Genomic DNA, 19798 nt, shown 5'->3' with positions numbered 1-19798 from the left:
AGTTCTGTGCCTTGCATCTGTTCAAGCAGCCATTTGCACTGCTTGGCTTGTTTCTGCTTCCCCATCTCCACATAAAAACACCCAATACCACAATGATATGATTGTTTATGAGTGTGCAGTTGGGTCCCCTTTTGGTTTTGCAGTGTTATTAGGCTATATTGGCATGTTGGCTGTCCTCAGTTTTCTAATTGCATTCCTGGTGAGGAATCTCCCTGATAGTTTTAATGAGGCCAAGCTCATCACATTCAGCATGCTGATCTTCTGTGCTGTGTGGGTGGCTTTTGTTCCTGTTTATATAAGCTCACCTGGAAATTATGCAGATGCAGTGGAGGCATTTGCCATCCTGGCCTCGAGCTTTGGTCTTTTGATCACACTGTTTGGACCCAAATGTTACATCATCCTGCTGAAACCAGAATTGAACACAAAAAAGGCTATAATGGGTCGTGGCGCTGAATTGTAAACATTTTTCCACATAAATTAAAATACATGGATGAAAATAAATACATTTAAATTATTAGATCATAAATATATAAACAATTCGATTCATTTAATACTCATATTACTCAGTCTTTTATTTCTTACTTTTCTGAATCTGATTTGTATTCAAAATATATTGACCAGGGTTTATAATACTCTTACACTCCATAACCAAGCATGTGAATTTGAAAGTATCAACAACAGAAATAGTTGATACAAAGAAGATTTAATCCATTTTTCACATAAATGAATTTTATGCAAGATTGTTAGCATTTTAACAAGTTTTAAATACAAGAATGTTTTATTTTTGAGCAATAATTTTGGATTATAAGCAGGGGTGCCTTTTATATTAAAAGGCACTCTTTTTGTCCGAACCACTTTTCCGAGAATACGCGCTTCTTTTGCGGTTCGGGCTCCTTCTGACAGTTCTTTGGAGGTGGAGGAACACCAAAGTAATTGCTTAAAGGGTTAAAGGAGCTTGCTTCTTCGACATCTTGAAGAGTTCTAAACAAATGTCTGTCCTCCTCCAGAAAATGTTATGTAAGCAAACACGCTTTGCAACTTCTTATCTGGTGCACGTATTTTATTTTAAAAGCGCATGCGCACCTGCAGACCACTTATGTGCACCCCTGATTATAAGCAATCAAGACATAACACTTGATTCCTTAGATGAATCCTGGCTAGATGTAGAACAAGCACTTTGCAATAATCTAGAGATTTCAGACCTACCATTTATAAGCTCAAACATCCAACGACATGAATGCTTCAAAAGCGTCAGCTCTTCTCTGACAGCATGGTGGGAGTTTCTAAAATTGACGGAGTCTTCATTAATCCCATGCAAACGTACACCTGTCTGGAACAACCCTGACATATTACAAAACAATATGATAAACTTTCCAGATTGGAGTGGTAAAGGAATCAAATACTTAGAACATATATTAGAAGGAACAGAATTTATTCCATTTGACGGACTAGTTACACAATATGGGATCAACAAGAAAAGATTTTTAGAATATCAACAAATTAAATCCATAGTAAAAAAGAAATTTAAACCGGGTCAAGTTGAACTATACAAACACCACCAAGTGTGGTTCAATTTCTTACTCTTAAAACCCCAAAATTACTTTCCAAAATATACAGAATGCTTTCTAAAACGGATGAATCAATATCACTTCCTATTGCAAAATGGAAAGCGGATTTATCAGTTAACTTAGATCAAAACTTCTGGTCTAAGATATGCTTAAAAACCTTTCATTTAATTAGAAATCCCAGTCTTCAATTAATTCAATACAAAATATTACATAGAGTGCACTATACAGGCCATCGGATGTTCAAGATGGGCTTTACGTCTACCAACAACTGCTCACACTGCCAAACCAATTCACCGGACAATTATATCCACGCTCTTTGGTTCTGTCCACCAGTTCAGAAGTTTTGGCGCGAGATATGTGAAGACTTATCAAAGTGTCTGAAATGTAACATTCCAGCTACCCCCTTAGTGTGTTTGTTGGGCAGCTTAGATAATGTCACTTGAATATAGCCCATATGGTCTTCACTGCCCTATGCATAGCCAAGAAAACAGTCCTCATGAACTGGAAAAATAAAAATAATCTTAATTCTAACCAATATAGAAATTATCTATTAGATTACATTAGTCTTGATACAGCCTCTGCCACCACATCAGATCAATTGCTCTGGGCTCCTTTGATCAGCTCCATCACCTAGTGGGGGCGGGGGGGTCATAGTTTGGTCCTACCTTCGCTGTTCTGATTGGTGTGGGGGTAGGGACAGGCTTAGGGCGTCGGGGGGTTCCCCAGGAGCATCTTCCTTGGAGGGTTGCGGTCATGGCCTATTAAGGGCTCTGTTGGCTCTTAGGTGACTGTTTCCTCGTGGCTGCGTGCAGCGGGGCTAGGGGAGGGTCTGTGCTGATGGACGTGGGTTACTGACCTGGTAGCCTGGCTTCACCTGGGTGGGTCCGGGACAGGCGTGGGGTTCTGGGGGTGCTCCATCTCTGGGCTGGGGCCCTGGCTGGGCCTTGGGGCTTGGGTCCTGGTTGGTGTGTTGCTGGGGTTGTGGGCGGGTGGGTGTATGGGGCCCAGCCCTGGCACGGGGTGCCGCCAGTGCATCGAGCCACCTGGGGGGCTCTTCAACTGGTGGGGGAGGTTGTTAAATCTTGCAGGAGGTCTCCTCTCTTCAGGAACTCACTCTGCAGGAGGGGGAGATATAGGAGAGGTGGAGGAAGATCTCAGCCTGGGCGTCTAATGTCTTGTGTAGTCTGGAAGATGAGTGGATGACGGGGTGGGTGCAGTTTTCTCTGTGGTGGGGTCGGGTACTGTCCCGGGCTCTGTGGCGCTGCTGAACTGGGCCCCGGTCCGGATGGGCCTGAGCCCCCTTTCCCTGGCGGGTTGCAGAGTATGGGGGTGCCTACAGGGGTCAGCGGGGGAGCTGGCCTCAGGGAGGGGTCACTTGCCCCTCCCTTCCTTCCCTCCCCATGTCCAGCTGCCTCCCTCTTTCCGCTCCACCACAATCACCCACACATGCAGGGCCTTGGGGTAAAGGTGTGTATAGTGTCTCTTTTTGTCTGTCTCCACGTTGGTTGAGTGTTGAGTAATTGCATATGAGAGCATGAGGGTGGGAATGGATGTCTGTATCTGTGTGTGCCTGTATGTCTGTGTCTATATGTCAGGTTGGGTATCAGACGCCAACTCTCAAGGGACATCTCAGGCCCTCGAAGGTATGGAGGCCTATCTCCCCCACCACTTCCCCTGCTAGTGGCAGACGCCCTCAGACATCGGTGCGTTGGTGGTTCTTTGTGTCCAGGTGTGCACCAGGGTTTTTTTTTTATTTTTTTTTTATTAACAAATGGAGCAATACAGTCACAAACAACATAACACAATATAGTGCAAATGAACTCTCGTGGAGGATAAATAAAAAAAAGAACACAGTCAATACAACAAAACTAACAGCAAGGATATGGGGGGAGGGGGCTAAACAAAAATTCACAGTATTAACGGGGAAGAATTAAAAAAGAGCACAGGTTGATACACAATAGAGGTAATGATCAAAACAGTAGCAAATGGGAAATGTCATCATAGATTGTGGCAAATCTGCTTGACTTCAGTTTTTTAAGTGACATGAAATAATGTTTCAAGTCATTGATGAACCATATAAAGGATGGTTTTCTATTTCTCCATTTACAACAATGTATATGGTATTTACCTAACAGGATGACAATGTTAATCACAGTAGAGACAGATGGATGTTGTTTAGCCTTATAGAAAATAATATCAGAAATATTAAACTGGGGGATATCGTTGATCTTGAGGGATAACCAGCTGTGTAGTTCTAACCAAAAGGCAGCTGATGCAGGACATGAGAAAAACAAATGGTGTAATGTTTCACAGGCTGAATCACAAAATGCACACTGATTAACCTCAAATGTAAACCTCCTCTTTAGAAATTCAGACACTGGATATATATTATTAATTATCTTGAAATGAGTTTCTTTTACTTTTGGGGTGACAGGCCACTTGATGAATTTTGAGAACGCCTTTTCCATGAGTGACTGATCCCCATGAAGGGCCTGCAAATATCTACCCGAGTTAAACCCCTGGAAAAGAATAGATTTGAAATTCACACTGATAAATTTATTGTTACATTTACTATCATTTAGGTTGTAGTTACCAATTTTTAAGTTTGGCAGCGCTGGATTGACCTCAGAATGTAGCATTGTGTTGCGTATCAGCTGCTTTAGGGCCAAAGGGATAGCACAGCAAACTTTTCTGTATTCTTTTAATGGACAATTAAAGTCGTGTCTCTTCGAGAAAGACACATAATCCAATAAAGCACCACTCAAATCCAGCAAGTCAGTTACAAACAAGATACCACTCTCAAACCAGTTTCTGATAAATAATGTCTTTTTGTTAGCAGTTATCACTCTATTGTTCCATAGGGTCGACATGTGAAGAGAAAAGTTGTGTGTAAACATCATTTTCCAAAAATGAAGAATCTGTTTGTGAAAATTAGAGAGTGTAACAGGTATTTTACTAGTTTCAAAGTCACATCTTAATAGAAAATCAATTCCTCCTAGTCCTTAAATAAAGATCTGGGTATATGAAACCACATGGAATCAGACTGAGATAAACAAGCTCTGAGCCAGTTGATTTTAAAAGTTCCGATGATTGATTCATTTTCTGCAACAATATTACGGTTAAGCCTCTTAGGTCACCGCTAATGCCAGTAGGAGAGTACTGACTGTAGTTATCAGAAAAGCTATCTATTTTATGCAGGGCGAAACACAATAATGAAAGAAGCAAACTAAGGCATAGCCTTTCAGTAAATAATAAATCCTCTTCTGTATTTAAAAAAAAGCAGGACTTGATTGGTTATGATGTAGGTAGTACGTATTCTAAGGATGTTCTACGACACTGTGGTGGCGTCTGCTGTCTTTTATGTTGTGGTCTGCTGGAGTGGTGGAATGGCAGAGAGGGACAGGGGGAAACTTAACAAACTGGTCGGGAGGGCCAGCTTTAGCGTTCCGCTAAAGCCCACTGAGCAGACTGGGGAGGAGAGGATGTTGTCTAAGCTAACATCCACCATGGACAACACCTCCACGCTCTCTGCATGAGACTGTACGACCACTGAGCAGCTAGATCGGCAGTAGACTTTTGTGTACACGCTTGTGTACATACAGTGGGGCAAAAAAGTATTTAGTCAGCCACCAATTGTGCAAGTTCCCCCACTTAAAATGATGACAGAGGTCAGTAATTTGCACCAGAGGTACACTTCAACTGTGAGAGACAGAATGTGAAAAAAAAATCCATGAATTCACATGGTAGGATTTGTAAAGAATTTATTCGTAAATTAGGGTGGAAAATAAGTATTTGGTCACCTCAAACAAGGAAAATCTCTGGCTCTCACAGACCTGTAACGTCTTCTGTAAGAAGCTTTTCTGTCCCCCACTCGTTACCTGTATGAATGGCACCTGTTTGAACTCATCATCTGTATAAAAGACACCTGTCCACAGCCTCAAACAGTCAGACTCCAAACTCCGCCATGGCCAAGACCAAAGAGCTTTCGAAGGACACCAGGAAAAGTATTGTAGACCTGCACCAGACTGGGAAGAGTGAATCTACAATAGGCAAGCAGCTTGGTGTGAAAAAATCAACTGTGGGAGCAATCATCAGAAAATGGAAGACATACAAGACCACTGATAATCTCCCTCGATCTGGGGCTCCACGCAAGATCTCATCCCGTGGGGTCAAAATGATCATGAGAACGGTGAGCAAAGATCCCAGAACCACACAGGGGGACCTGGTGAATGACCTGCAGAGAGCTGGGACCAAAGTAACAAAGGTCACCATCAGTAACACACTACAACGGCAGGGAATCAAATCCCGCAGTGCCAGACGTGTTCCGCTGCTGAAGCCAGTGCATGTCCAGGCCCGTCTGAAGTTTGCCAGAGAGCACATGGATGATACAGCAGAGGATTGGGAGAATGTCATGTGGTCAGATGAAACCAAAGTAGAACTTTTTGGTATAAACTCAACTCGTCGTGTTTGGAGGAAGAAGAATACTGAGTTGCATCCCAAGAACACCATACCTACTGTGAAGCATGGGGGTGGAAACATCATGCTATGGGGCTGTTTTTCTGCCAAGGGGACAGGACGACTGATCCGTGTTAAGGACAGAATGAATGGGGCCATTTATCGTGAGATTTTGAGCCAAAACCTCCTTCCATCAGTGAGAACTTTGAAGATGAAACGAGGCTGGGTCTTCCAACATGACAATGTTCCAAAACACACCGCCCGGGCAACAAAGGAGTGGCTCCGTAAGAAGCATTTGAAAGTCCTGGAGTGGCCTAGCCAGTCTCCAGACCTCAACCCCATAGAAAATCTGTGGCGGGAGTTGAAAGTCCGTGTTGCTCGGCGACAGCCCCAAAACATCACTGCTCTCGAGAAGATCTGCATGGAGGAATGGGCCAAAATACCAGCTACTGTGTGTGCAAACCTGGTAAAGACCTATAGTAAATGTTTGACCTCTGTTATTGCCAACAAAGGTTATGTTACAAAGTATTGAGTTGTATTTTTGTTATTGACCAAATACTTATTTTCCACCCTGATTTACGAATAAATTCTTTACAAATCCTACCATGTTGATTCATGGTTTTTTTTTTCACATTCTGTCTCTCACAGTTGAAGTGTACCTCTGGTGCAAATTACTGACCTCTGTCATCATTTTAGGTGGGGGAACTTGCACAATCGGTGGCTGACTAAATACTTTTTTGCCCCACTGTATCTCTGTACATTTTAATCTGTACATATGAATGTTACTTATGTATGCAGGACTATAACGCAGAGTCATAAATACACAGTCCATTTAGTCATTTAAGCAAAGGTATTACACATAGAACACAAAGTAACTTTGTAAATCAGTCTTTGGCACAATATCGGGATTATTTCGTTATTTATTTATTTATTTTGTGTATATACGAACAATATGCCTGATTTGCAACTTTCTGCACTTTTATTGGTTGTGAGAACAAACGTCACGTCACTCCGAGGTCAAAGTTCAACACGGCAGCGCTCCTCAGCCAGCACTTTTTATTTTATTGTTCTATAAAAAAAAATCAAATACTGTATTAAGTTTATTTTTTACCGGTAGTGAACTGTAGTGTAGCCTACCATTTCCACGCGTAGGCGTTAAGTGCACACAGACATGACTGGGGGACAGGACAGGGCGTTTACCGTCTTATGTAGTCTGGAAGATGTGTGGTTGGTGGGGTGGGTGCAGTTTTCTCTGTGGTGGGGTTGGGTGGACTGTCCAGGGCTCTGTGGAGCCGGGGGGCACTACTGCACTGGCCCCCGGTCTGATGGGCCTGGGCCCCCCTTCCCTGGTGGGTCGCGGAGGGTGGGAGTGCCTACTGGGGTCAGCGGGGGAGCTGGCCCCAGGGAGGGGTTACCTGCCCCTCCCTTCCTTCCCTCCCCATCTCCAGCTGCCTCCCTCTTCCCGCTCCTCCACAACCACCCACACATGCAGGGCCTTGGAGTGGGGGTATGTCACCAGGGTGCAGAGGAGGCTACCCCCCCCCCCCCCCCCTGTCCCCTTCTGGCTGCCTCTGCCTCAATTTTATCCCACAACTTAGACATTCACATTATTCACACTCTCATTACACATACATATAGGATCTTGGGGGTGGGCACAATCACGGAGTCCAAATCACCATCAGGGTGTATACCTCACCCCTGACGTCGTTGCCCACCTCTCAATTTTAAATACACTTAGTCATTGAGGGTTAGCAGGAGGGACTATGCGCTTACCTGCTGCTCCTTGGCAGGTAGCTCCATGCCCTCCTGGGTTTTAATTGCACCTTAGAACACACATGCATCAACACTACAATGAGCGGGTGGAGGGAGGTTTGGAGTCTTCTCCCACCCCCATTCTCTGCGGCCTGCTGGAGCGGGAGGGCTAGTAGGAGGAGTTGGCCGTCCGACTGCGGTCTGGGGTGTGGGGCCTCCCTGCTGCTGCGGAGTCGGGGTGGTCTGCCTCTCCCCACCGCAGGGAAAAGGGTAACACCACCTGGGTCTGGGTGCAATTCCCCCCTCCAGGGGCAAGGGTACCTAGACCCGGTTTGTAGAGTACGCTTGGGGAGTGTGATTGTGTGTACAGCGTCTCTTTATGTCTGTCTCCACGTTGGTTGAGTGTGGAGTGAGTGCATATGAGAGCATGAGGGTGGGAATGGATGTTTGTGTCTGTGTGTGCCTGTATGTCTGTGTCTATATGTCAGGTTGGGTATCAGACGCCACCTCTCTGGGGACACCTCAGGCCCTCCAAGGTTTGGAGGCCTATCTCCACCCACCACCACTTCCCCTGCCGGTGGCGGACTCCCTCAGGTGTCGGTGTGTTGGTGGTTCTTTGTGTCTGGGGGTGGGCGTCCGGGTACACACCGGCTCACTCCTTGGCGGCCGCTTGTCGGGGCCTGGGGCCTGGGGCTCGCTCGGGCCCCTTTGGAGGTGGGGTGCCCCCGGCCTCTCGGCCTAGGGCTCGGTCACTCAGGCGCAGCTGGGGGCCGGCGGAGCTCATGGGCGCGTCACTGCAACTCCCCCTGACTTCTGCTCCGCGGCTGCTGGGCGAGCCCTCATCTGGGACTCTCCTCAGCTCTTACTGGGACAGTGGCGCGGCTGCCCCTCTGTTGGTCTTCCTTGGTCTCTTGTGTTCTGGGGGCCTCTGGATGTCTGGAGTTTTGATCTCCTCCATACCCGCTTCACACCCTGGAGGACGGGGCTGTGGCCCCCCCACACTCCCTAGCAGATCATTACATGGAGAAACCTTTGGAATGCAAGCATGCTGATCCACACAGGTATGCACACATGGGTATTCACAGACGCGGACTAAAGCTTTCTTGGCTGCTGCCTCAAAGCACACTGTGCGCTGTCTATCTTGCGTGCTGCACAATATCGTTTATTACTTAGTAAATACTGATATCTATGACTAGCTAGTTTATTGTGATGGTGCTTTGTTTTCTCTATTATTATGTTGGTCTTTGTTGTTTGCTGTCTCCTCTGTTTGTTTTTGTTTGTTTGTTTGTCTTTTTTTTTTTCTCCATACAGGTGACCCAGGAGTTTTTTTTTTTTTTTTTGTCTCTCTTCCCCCCCTTCTCACCGTCTCTTCTCCCCTTTGGTTTTCTTTCTTTCTCTCCCCCTCTCTCTCTCATTCATTCCCCCTGTCCTATTTATTAAAAAAAAAAAAAAAAAAAAAAATGACAAAGGATGAACTGAAGCTCTGCCATCACGTAATGTCGCATACTGCTGTTTCTGATGTCATTTAGAAAAAAAAAAAAAAAAAAAAAAAAAAAAGGTTTACTACAACTAACCCTGACTGTCTCCGCCTCTTTGTCGGAAACCTGACAGTAGGAAGTGTCGGACATGGCGTGCCCCTACCTCGAAGAGCCAGTAGATCTTGAAGCCCAAATTCTCCGCAGAGCTCTCCGCCGGGAGAGAGTGATCAGAGCGCGTTTGGACATTTTATCATTCCCTGATGATTTTCTGTGTGAACGTTACCGTTTCTCAGCACAATCTATAATTTATTTGAATAACATCCTCAGGCCTAATATTGCGCATGTGACACATCGCGGACATGCTCTCAGTCCATTACATATTCTTTGTACTGCACTCCGTTTCTTTGCAAACGGGAGCTTTCTGTACAATATTGGTGACGCTGAGCACGTTTCCAAGGCTACCGTCTGTCGGGCAGTCAGGAAAGAGAAAAAAAAAAAAAAAAAGAATGAAAGAAAGAGAGGGAGAGAAAGAAAACACCAAAGGGGAGAAGAGACGGTGAGAAGGGGGGGGAGAGAAAGAAAAAAAAAGAAAAGAAAAGAAAAACAAAACACCTGGATCACCTGTATGGAGAAAAAAAACAGAAGAGAAAACAAACAACAAAGAGCAACATAATAAAAAAACAGCACCATCACAATAAACTAGCTAGCAGTAGATAACAGTAGATACTAAATAATAAACAATATTGTGCAGCACGCAAGATAGACAGCGCACAATGTGCTTTGAGGCAACAGCCAAGAAAGGTGTAGTCCGCGTCTGTGAATGTACACCTCTGTGCATACCTGTGTGGATCAGCATCAGAAAGAATCAGAAAGGGTTTTATTGCCAAATGTTGAGCAGGTTTACAACATTAAGATATTGCTGCAGTGCTTCAGTGCAAACATACTGTCATAAATTACGCTTAAATAGACATGAAAAAAATAAATAAATAAAAATAAGAATAAGAATTAAAAGTGCTAAGTAGATAGATATATACATGAGTGCAGGTGGTGATCAGTGCCAAACATGGAATGATGCAGTGAACACAGCGTAGGGTCATGTGTTAGTGGTGGGAACAGTCATACAGTTATTGTTCATGAGTCAAACAGCAGAGGGGAAGAAACTGTTCTTATGGCGAGAGGTTCTGGTGCGAATGGACCGGAGCCTCCTGCCTGAGGGGAGCAGGTCAAACAGACTGTGTCCAGGGTGAGAAGGGTCAGCTGTGATCCGAGCTGCACGCCCCAGTGTCCTGGAGGTGTACAGGTCCTGCAGAGATGGGAGTCTGCAGCCAATCACCTTCTCAGCAGAGCGCACAACACGCTGCAGTCTCTGTTTGTCCCTGATAGTGGCTCCAGCGTACCACACGGTGATGGAGGAGGTGAGGATGGACTCGATGATTGCAGTGTAGAATTGCATCATCGTTTGTGTTGGCAGGTTGAATTTCTTCAGTTGCCTCAGGAAGTACATCCTCTGCTGGGCTTTCTTAATGACAGCAGAACTCTCTGCCTGGGAGGGATGTGAGGTGGGCAAATGAACTGAATCATTTCTTCAACAGATTTGATTCAACCATGAGACAGTCTACAACATCGGCTGCAGACTCACCCACCCCCACTGCTGCTGTTCCACCTCTGACACCTCAGACACTTCACACCTCCTCTATTCACCCTGCTCACTCCTCCCCACCCCCAACAACAGCATCCAATACACACTCAACACAAGGCTCCAGCCTGTCTCTCTCAACCACCCAGGTTAGGAGGGAACTGAGGAGGATTAATGGCAAGAAGGCAGCGGGCCCAGATGGCATCAGCTCGAGGGTCGTCAGGTCCTGCGCGGACCAACTGTGTGGGGTGATGGAGCACCTCTTCAACCTGAGCCTGAGGTTGGGAAGAGTCCCACAGCTCTGGAAAACCTCCTGTGTTGTACCAGTGCCAAAGACTTCACGCCCCAAGGACCTCAACAGCTACAGGCCGGTGGCTCTGACATCCCACCTGATGAAGACCCTGGAGCGGTTGGTCCTGGCTCAGCTTCGGCGCTTAACAAGCTCATCACTGGACCCACTTCAGTTTGCCTACCAGCCTGGCATTGGCGCGGATGATGCCGTCATTCACCTCCTACATCGTTCCCTCGCTCACCTGGAGACCGCTGGAAGCACTGTGAGAATCATGTTCTTTGATTTCTCCAGTGCCTTCAACACTATTCTTCCCTCGGTTCTGAAGGACAAGCTGGAGAACTCTGGAGTGGACCATCACCTCACTACCTGGATTTTGGACTACCTCACCGACCGACCACAGTATGTGAGGACTCAGGGCTGTGTGTTGGACAGGGTCGTCTGCAGTACGGGGGCCCCACAGGGAACGGTTCTGGCTCCGTTCCTCTTCACCATCTACACTGCAGACTTCTCCCACAATTCCACCCAGTGCTTCCTGCAGAAGTTCTCTGATGACTCTGCAATAGTCGGCCTCATCACTGATGGGGACGACAAGGAGTACAGAGGACTGACTCAAGACTTTGTGGACTGGTGCCAGCTGAACTACCTCCAGATCAACGCCAGTAAAACCAAGGAGCTGGTGGTAGACTTCCGCAGGCACAAGCATTCTCCACTGCAACCACTGAACATCCAGGGTATGGACATTGAGGCTGTGGACAGCTACAGGTACCTTGGTGTTCATCTGAACAACAGACTGGACTGGACTCATAACTCAGACGCCCTCTACAGGAAAGGGCAGAGCAGGCTGTACCTGCTGCGGAGACTCAGGTCGTTTGGGGTGGAGGGCCCACTCCTGAAGACCTTCTATGACTCTGTGGTGGCTTCTGCTATCTTTTATGGTGTGGTCTGCTGGGGCGGCAGCATCTCTGCTGGGGACAGGAAGAGACTGAACAGGGTGATCCGAAGGGCCAGCTCTGTTCTAGGATGCCCTCTGGACCCAGTGGAGGTGGTGAGTGACAGGAGAACGGCGGCTAAGCTGTCATCCCTGTTGGACAACGTCTCCCACCCCATGCAGCAGACTGTGACAGCACTGAGCAGCTCCTTCAGTGGGAGACTGCGGCACCCACGGTGTGGGACGGAGAGATTTCGCAGGTCTTTCCTCCCCACTGCTGTCAGACTCCACAACAAAGACTTTAACTGAACAAACACACACATCCACACATGTGCAATAACACTAAGTGCAATAATCTTTTCTGGCATCGTTGTATTTTTACTCAGTTGTATATAGCATTCGTATTCTATTTTTATCTTATTGTATATTTTTATTCTATTTTATTCTACTGTATATAGTATATTATTTTATTCTATTCTGTACAGCTGTGTACTGTATTTATTCTTATTGTATTCTAATTTTTGCGTCATAACTTTTGCACTGTCCACTTCCTGCTGTGACAAAACAAATTTCCCACGTGTGGGACTAATAAAGGTTATCTCATCTTATCTTATCTTATGACGGAGGTGATGGTGGGCTCCCACTTTAAGTCCTGGGTGATGGTGGTACCCAGGAAGCGGAATGAGTCCACAGAGGTGATGGGGGTGTCAGTCAGGATGGTGGGGGGGGAGTGGGGCTGTGTGCTTCCTGAAGTCCACAATAATCTCCACTGTCTTCTGGGCATTCAGCACCAGGTTGTTGTGGCTGCACCAGGACACCAGACGTTCAACCTCCCTCCTGTAGGCAGACTCATCCCCGTCTGAGATGAGTCCAATAACGGTGGTGTCATCTGCAAACTTGATTAGCTTGACAGACAGGTGGGTGGAGGTGCAGCAGTTGGTGTACAGGGAGAAGAGCAGAGGAGAAAGAACACAGCCCTGAGGGGAGCCGGTGCTGATGGTCCGGGAGTCCGAAACATTCTTTCCCAGCCTCACATGCTGTTTCCTGTCCGTCAGGAAGTCAGTGATCCACCGGCAGATGGGATCAGGCACATTCATCTGGGAAAGCTTACCTTGGAGATGGTCTGGAAGGATGGTGTTGAAGGCAGAGCTGAAGTCCACAAACAGGATCCTGGCGTAGGTTCCTGGGGAGTCCAGATGCTGCAGGTTGTTGTGGCTGCACAAGTGTAGGGCCATGTTGATGGCGTCATCTACAGACCTGTTGGCTCTGTATGCAAACTGCAGGGGGTCCAGGAGGGGGGCCGTGAGGGTCTTGAGATAGGAGAGAACCAGGCGCTCAAATGACTTCATGACCACAGATGTCAGAGCTACGGGTCTGTAGTCATTTAGTCCAGTGATCCTAGGTTTCTTGGGGACAGGGATTATGGTAGAGGACTTGAAGCAGGCAGGCACATGACATGCCTGCAGTGAGGAGTTGAAAATGCCAGCAAACACTGGGGCCAGCTTGTTTGCACAGTGTCTGAGGGTGGCAGGAGACACACTGTCTGGGCCGGGAGCTTTTCGAGCAGTCAGACTCTTAAACTGCTTCCTCACACCTGCTTCATGAATATGAAGAGTTGTGGTGGGAGGAGGTGGTGTGAAATCCTCTTTTGTGTGGGGTGAGGAGGGGGGTGTTGTAGGTGAAGTGTTAGAAGGTGGTGATGGCTCTATGGAGGGGGGAGAGGTGGGGGAATGAGTGTCCAAAGTGTCTCTATTGTTGGGGCCGTTGGAGGTGTGAAGGCTGCCTGATGGCTCGTCAAAACGGCAGTAAAAGTCGTTAAGGGTGTTGGCCAAGAGCAAGTCATCAGTGGAGTGGGGGGTTTTAGGCTTGTAGTTGGTGATATTCCTAAAACCTTTCCACACAGAGGCCGAGTCATTCTCTGAGATCTGCTGCTGCATCTTCTCAGAGTGCTGATGTTTAGCAATGTCCACTTCTTTAGTGAACCTGTACTTGGCCTCTCTGTAGCAGTCCCTGTCTCCGCTTCTGAACGCCTTTCTCTTTTCCAGCCACAGCTTTTTGAGTTTAGGAGTAAACCAGGGTTTGTCATTGTTATAACTCACCCTGGTGCGTGATGGCACAATGCTGTCCTCACAGAAGTGGATATAGGAGGTGACAGTGTCCGTAAACTCATCCAAGCTGTTAGAAGCAGCCTTCATTGTGTCCCAGTCTGTAGACTCCAAACACGTGCGAAGCTCCTCCACAGCCTCGTTGCTCCACAGTTTTTTGGTCCTCACGACAGGTTTGGAGAGCTTCAGCCTCTGTCTGTATGCGGGGTTTAGGTGGATCATGACGTGGTCAGAAAGTCCGAGTGAAGCGCAGGGCACCGCACGATAGGCCCCGCTGATCGTGCTGTAACAGTGGTCTAATGTCCTCTCCTCTCTGGTCGGGCATTTAATATACTGCTTGTATTTGGGAAGCTCATGGCTCAGATTGGCTTTGTTAAAGTCCCCAAGAGCAATGATGAGAGAGTCCGGGAATGTCCGCTCCATGTGCAGTATCTGCTCCGCGAGTGCGCACTGAGCTGCCTGCGCATCCGCATCTGGCGGGATGTAAACAGCGACCAGGATGAATGAAGCAAACTCCCGCGGAGAATAAAATGGTTTGCAGTGAATAAAAAGGTATTCCAGAGAGGAAGAGCAGTGCTGAGCAATCACTGTTACATCAGTGCACCAGCCACTATTAATGTAGAAGCAGACGCCTCCACCTTTGGTCTTACCAGAGAGAGAGGCCTGCCGGTCCGCGCGCAGCAGATGAAAGCCCTCCAGCTTGAGCGCGCAGTCCGGGATGTCCTCGCAGAGCCACGACTCCGTAAAACATAAGACACAGGAGGAGGCAAAGTCTCTGTGCATGCTTCTCATCAGGGCCAGCTCGTCTATCTTATTCCTGAGTGAGCGTACATTGGAAAGGAAGATCCCAGGAAGAGCAGTTCGCAGTCCGCATCTCCTCAGACGCACGAGTGCGCCGGCTCGCTTTCCTCTCTTTCGGCGTCTCACTTTCCTGATCAGAGTCTGCAGTAAATCTGCCGCAGATGCGACAAATATTGGAAGTAAATCCACAGGTGTTGTAGTCCTGTAGTTAAGAAGCTCTTCTCTGGTGTAAGAATATCCAGAGGAGTGCCCAGACACAGAAGTTATGCACAAAAACAAAACAGAAGTAACGCACTGAAGCACCAGGGCATCCATACGCGGCGCCATCTTGGTCTTGTCATGCTTGTATTCCAAAGGTTTCTCCATGTAACGATCTGCTAGGGAGTGTGGGGAGCCATAGCCCCGTCCACCAGGGTATGAAGCAGGTATGGAGGAGATCCAGGCCCCAGATATGCAGAGGCCCCAGAGTACAAGGACCCGAGGAGGACCACCAAAGGGGGGGGAACCGTGCCACCCTCCTGGGAAGAGCTGAGTAGAGCCCCAAAGGAGAGGTCACCCCGCAGCTACGGAGCAGAGGCCAGAGGGGGTTGCAGTGGCGTGCCCGCGGTCCTCGCCGGCAGCCAGCTGTGCCAGAGAGGACCGAGCTTCAGGCCCAGAGGCCAGAGGCCTGAGGGCATCCCACCAGTACCAGTTATTCTAAGCAGCTGTAAAAAGTCAGCACAACGAAAACAAACTACAACTAAACTTGGTTTATAGCTGACACAGATAGACAGCAGGTCATAACTTCTTACCTGAAGTTTAGTTCCTCTGCCACTATGACCGGCGGCCGCCTCGGGTCTCTCCTCCTCTTGCCTCCCCTTTCCCTTATCCACCTGCTGGCCTCCACCACTTGCTGATGTTGCTAAATCTGTGGAAGCTATGCCATAGCTACCGCCAAACAATTCAGTTATTTTTACACATTTGGCAGCGTCTGCCTGAAGGGCTTGTTTCTTTTTGGCTCTAATTTTTTCTGCACCTCCTTTTCTTTTTTTGTTCTCCATTTTCTTTAGTTCGTCTATATGATTGCTAAACAAGAGGGAGGGTACATCCGACCTCCTCGGCTGTAATTGGTCCTGCCCAGAGTCGATCATGACCAATTGGCCAATCCAACACCTTTCATTATTTATACCCTTCCAAAAAATAAAAATAAAAATCGATCGGCCCATAAAAACAAAAAATCGCCAGCGGCCCACCCGGCAAATGCCCGGTATGCCCAATGGCCAGTCCAGCTATGTCTGTAACACAGCTCCGCTTAACTGCCTTGAAAAACTCTGAAATAGTAGAACAATAAAATAAAATGCAACGAACCCATCTGGGATGATCCCGCAATCGACAACAGTTAAAACGTCAATTCACCTAGTATACAGTAACATCATGAAACACGTTCATTCCTATATAACATTATAAGCTAACAAGCATGCTAATCGCTAACCGTAACTGTACCGTAACTGTTTTCCTGTAAAAATAGGAGACACCAAACTATCTCTCTTTTTGTTACTCACCTTCTGCTCTTCCATTAATAAAATAGCATCTTCGGGGACCCCTCGGCCACGCAAAAAATCACTTATATCCACCATATTTAGTGAATTAGTTCTCCACCTGCCAAACTGGACACATCGCTGTCACTGAAGCTGGAAGCCTGCAGGTGCCCACCTCAAAATCCTGAGATTAAAGTCAGAATTCTGAGATTAAAGTCAGAATTCTGAGATTAAAGTCAGAATTCTGAGAATAAAGTCAGAATTCCAAGAATAAAGTCAGAATTCCAAGAATAAGTCAAGTCAAGTCAAGTCAAGTCAACTTTATTTGTCAATTCTGCCACATGTACAGGACATACACAGAATAGAAATTGCGTTACTCTCAAACCCTAGTGATTAGAAAAATGCAAATAAAATAATTAAAAAGTAAAAATTTAAATAAATTTAAATAAATACAATACAGTTTTACGTATAACAAAAAAAGCTATGTAATATACAATATACAATATTTAAGTAAGAAGGCATAGTGGTGCAAAATAGGCAAATAGGCAAATAGTGCAAATGGGGATTTAGTAGTGTATGGTAAGAGATAGTGTAACAACAAAGGCTTATGAGGTCCAATGCTTAAGCAGTCCAATGCTCCACAAAGTGACTGGGGCAGGCCAGTGAGTGCGTCAGAGAGTGAGTGTGTGTGTGTGTGTGACAGAGTTCAGTGAGACCGTGGTGGAGAAGAGGGGAGAGGGGGGCAGAATCGGGAGGGAGTTTAGCTTCCTGACAGCCTGATGGATGAAGCTGTCCTTCAGCCTGCTGGTCCTGGCCTGGAGACTCCGCAGTCTCCTCCCCGACGGCAGCAGCTTGAAGAAGCTTTGCATTGGGTGCGTGGGATCAGCCGCTATGCAAAGGGCTTTTTTAGTGAGACGGGTGCTGTAAATGTCCTGGAGGGAGGGGAGAGAGACACCAATGATCCTCTCTGCAGCTCTCACTATGCGTTGGAGGGTTCTATGGCAGGACGCATTGCAGGCTCCAAACCACACAGTGATGCAGCTCGACAGGATGCTCTCGATGGTGCCTCTGTAGAAAGTGTACATGATGGGGGCTGGTGCTCCTGCTCTTCTTAGTTTGCGGAGGAAGAAGAGACGCTGCTGTGATTTCTTGGCCAGTGCTGTGGTGTTGTACGTCCAGGAGAGATCCTCTGTGATGTGCACACCCAAGAACTTGGTGCTGCTCACTCTCTCCACAGACGCTCCGTCAATGGTCAGAGGAGCATGTTGGGTGTGCATTCTCCTGAAGTCCACAACAATCTCCTTCGTCTTCTCCACATTCAGAGAGAGATTGTTGTCAGCACACCACGTGGCCAGGCGTCTCACCTCACTTCTGTAGTCGGTCTCATCCCTGTTGCTAATGAGACCCACCACCGTTGTGTCGTCCGCAAACTTGATGAAGAGGTTGGAGCTGTGTGATGGAGTGCAGTCATGGGTCAGAGTGAAGAGGAGGGGGCTCAGCACACATCCCTGCGGGGCCCCCGTGTTTAAAATGATGGTGCTGGATGTATTACTGCCGACCCGTACTGCTTGAGGTCTTCCGGTGAGGAAATCCAACAGCCAGTTGCACAGTGAGGTGTTGAGCCCCAGCTGGACCAGTTTTTGAGTGAGCTGTTGGGGGATTATAGTGTTGAATGCTGAACTGAAGTCTATGAACAGCATTCGAACATATGAATCTTTTTTGTCCAGGTGTGTGAGTGCTGAGTGGAGTGCAGTGGAGATGGCATCATCGGTTGAGCGATTGGGCCGATACGCAAACTGGAAGGGGTCCAGGGAGGGGGGCAGGACAGTCTTGATGTGCTGCATGACTAGTCGTTCGAAGCACTTCATCAGGATGGGAGTAAGTGCAACAGGACGGTAGTCATTAAAGCAGGAGGGAGATGACTTTTTTGGAACCGGAATGATTGTGGTGGCTTTAAAACATGTGGGGACGACAGCCTGGATGAGTGATATGTTGAAGATGTCTGTGAAGACATCAGTGAGTTCCACTGCACAGTCTCTCAGTGCACGACCAGGAATGTTGTCAGGACCCGGAGCTTTACGTGCATTGATCCTGCTGAGGGATCTCCTCACGCTGTCCGGGGACAGAGTCATCACCTGGTCACCAGGAGGGGGTGGGGTCTTCTGTGCAGTGGTGCTGTTTCGGACTTCAAAGCGAGCAAAGAAAGTGTTCAGCTCGTTCAGCAGGGGGATAGTACTGTCACAAGTCTGCGGTGGGGGCTTGTAATCTGTGATGGTCTGAATGCCCCGCCACAGGCTCCGTGAGTCTCTGCTGTCTTTGAAGTGATGGGATATTTTCTTGGAGTACTGTCTCTTGGCCTCTCTGATGCCACGGGAAAGGTTGGCCCTAGCTGTCCTCAGGCTTGCCTCGTCTCCAACTCTGAAGGCAACATTCCGAGCTTTCAGCAGCCTGTAGACCTCTCCTGTCATAAAAGTAAAGTCAGAATGCTGAGATTAAAGTCAGAATTATAAAACATAAACAATTTCCAGCAGTGCAATTTGAGTTCTAACCATCCCAGAAACTATACAGAAAAGCATAAAGTCAAACATGACTTTTAAAAACACCAGTATAGGTAATGGCAGACATGCAATAGTTCGCGCTGACGTCTATTCATGAACAGCTGATTGGATCGGCAAAGCCTGTTTCTAGAATATTATGTTTTTGTTGCTGCAAATGCTTTTTTTGAAATTTTTGCAAAGCCATATGTGGAAGTAAACCTTGACTTAGGACAAGCTGATGGCATAAAATGTAAGTACAACTCCTCAGGTTTCATATGCAAAATGCAGTATTGCGCTAGCTTATGTGGTTGCAGTTCTACTGGGATTTAAAATTAGGTATGCAAAATGGAGCGTGCCCGCCCCAGCCGGTCTTAAAGGGTTTAGGACCATGAAACCTTGAAAGCTGACGTTCTTTCTGTTTTCTATAAGTATATGAAATATGAAAGTCATATATGTAATAATCTTGAAATTAATTTACCTTATGGTAATACCTCTGCTGTTTGGTGCGACTTCATGCAGGAGAGGTTGGATCTTTGGATGGTTAGAGTTCAATTAATGGCCAAGGCAACCTCTGTTGAAATTACTATTTGTAAATGACTATTTCATTGATACATCACACCTGCGAGTATAATTCTACAATTCTATTGCTGCGCCTACTCAACATTTAACAACACACACACACACACACACAGCTGTGAAATATGGATGGCATTTTATTTTTGTGTATTA

At 47.0% G+C, this 19798-nt stretch overlaps 1 protein-coding gene across 1 annotated transcript in view; it reads left to right on the top strand.

Moving 5' to 3' along the window:
- The window catches only part of LOC309688124 (extracellular calcium-sensing receptor-like), a gene marked incomplete at its 3' end in the record, with an annotated part of 58276 nt that overhangs the window by 14394 nt on the left and 24084 nt on the right, over window positions 1-19798 (top strand). The window lies entirely within an intron of this gene.

This window comes from Aulonocara stuartgranti (genome assembly GCF_965226115.1).
Source record: "Aulonocara stuartgranti genome assembly, chromosome: 14".
Classification (NCBI taxonomy): Eukaryota; Metazoa; Chordata; class Actinopteri; order Cichliformes; family Cichlidae; genus Aulonocara; species Aulonocara stuartgranti.
This window is presented reverse-complemented; position numbering and strand designations above follow the sequence as displayed.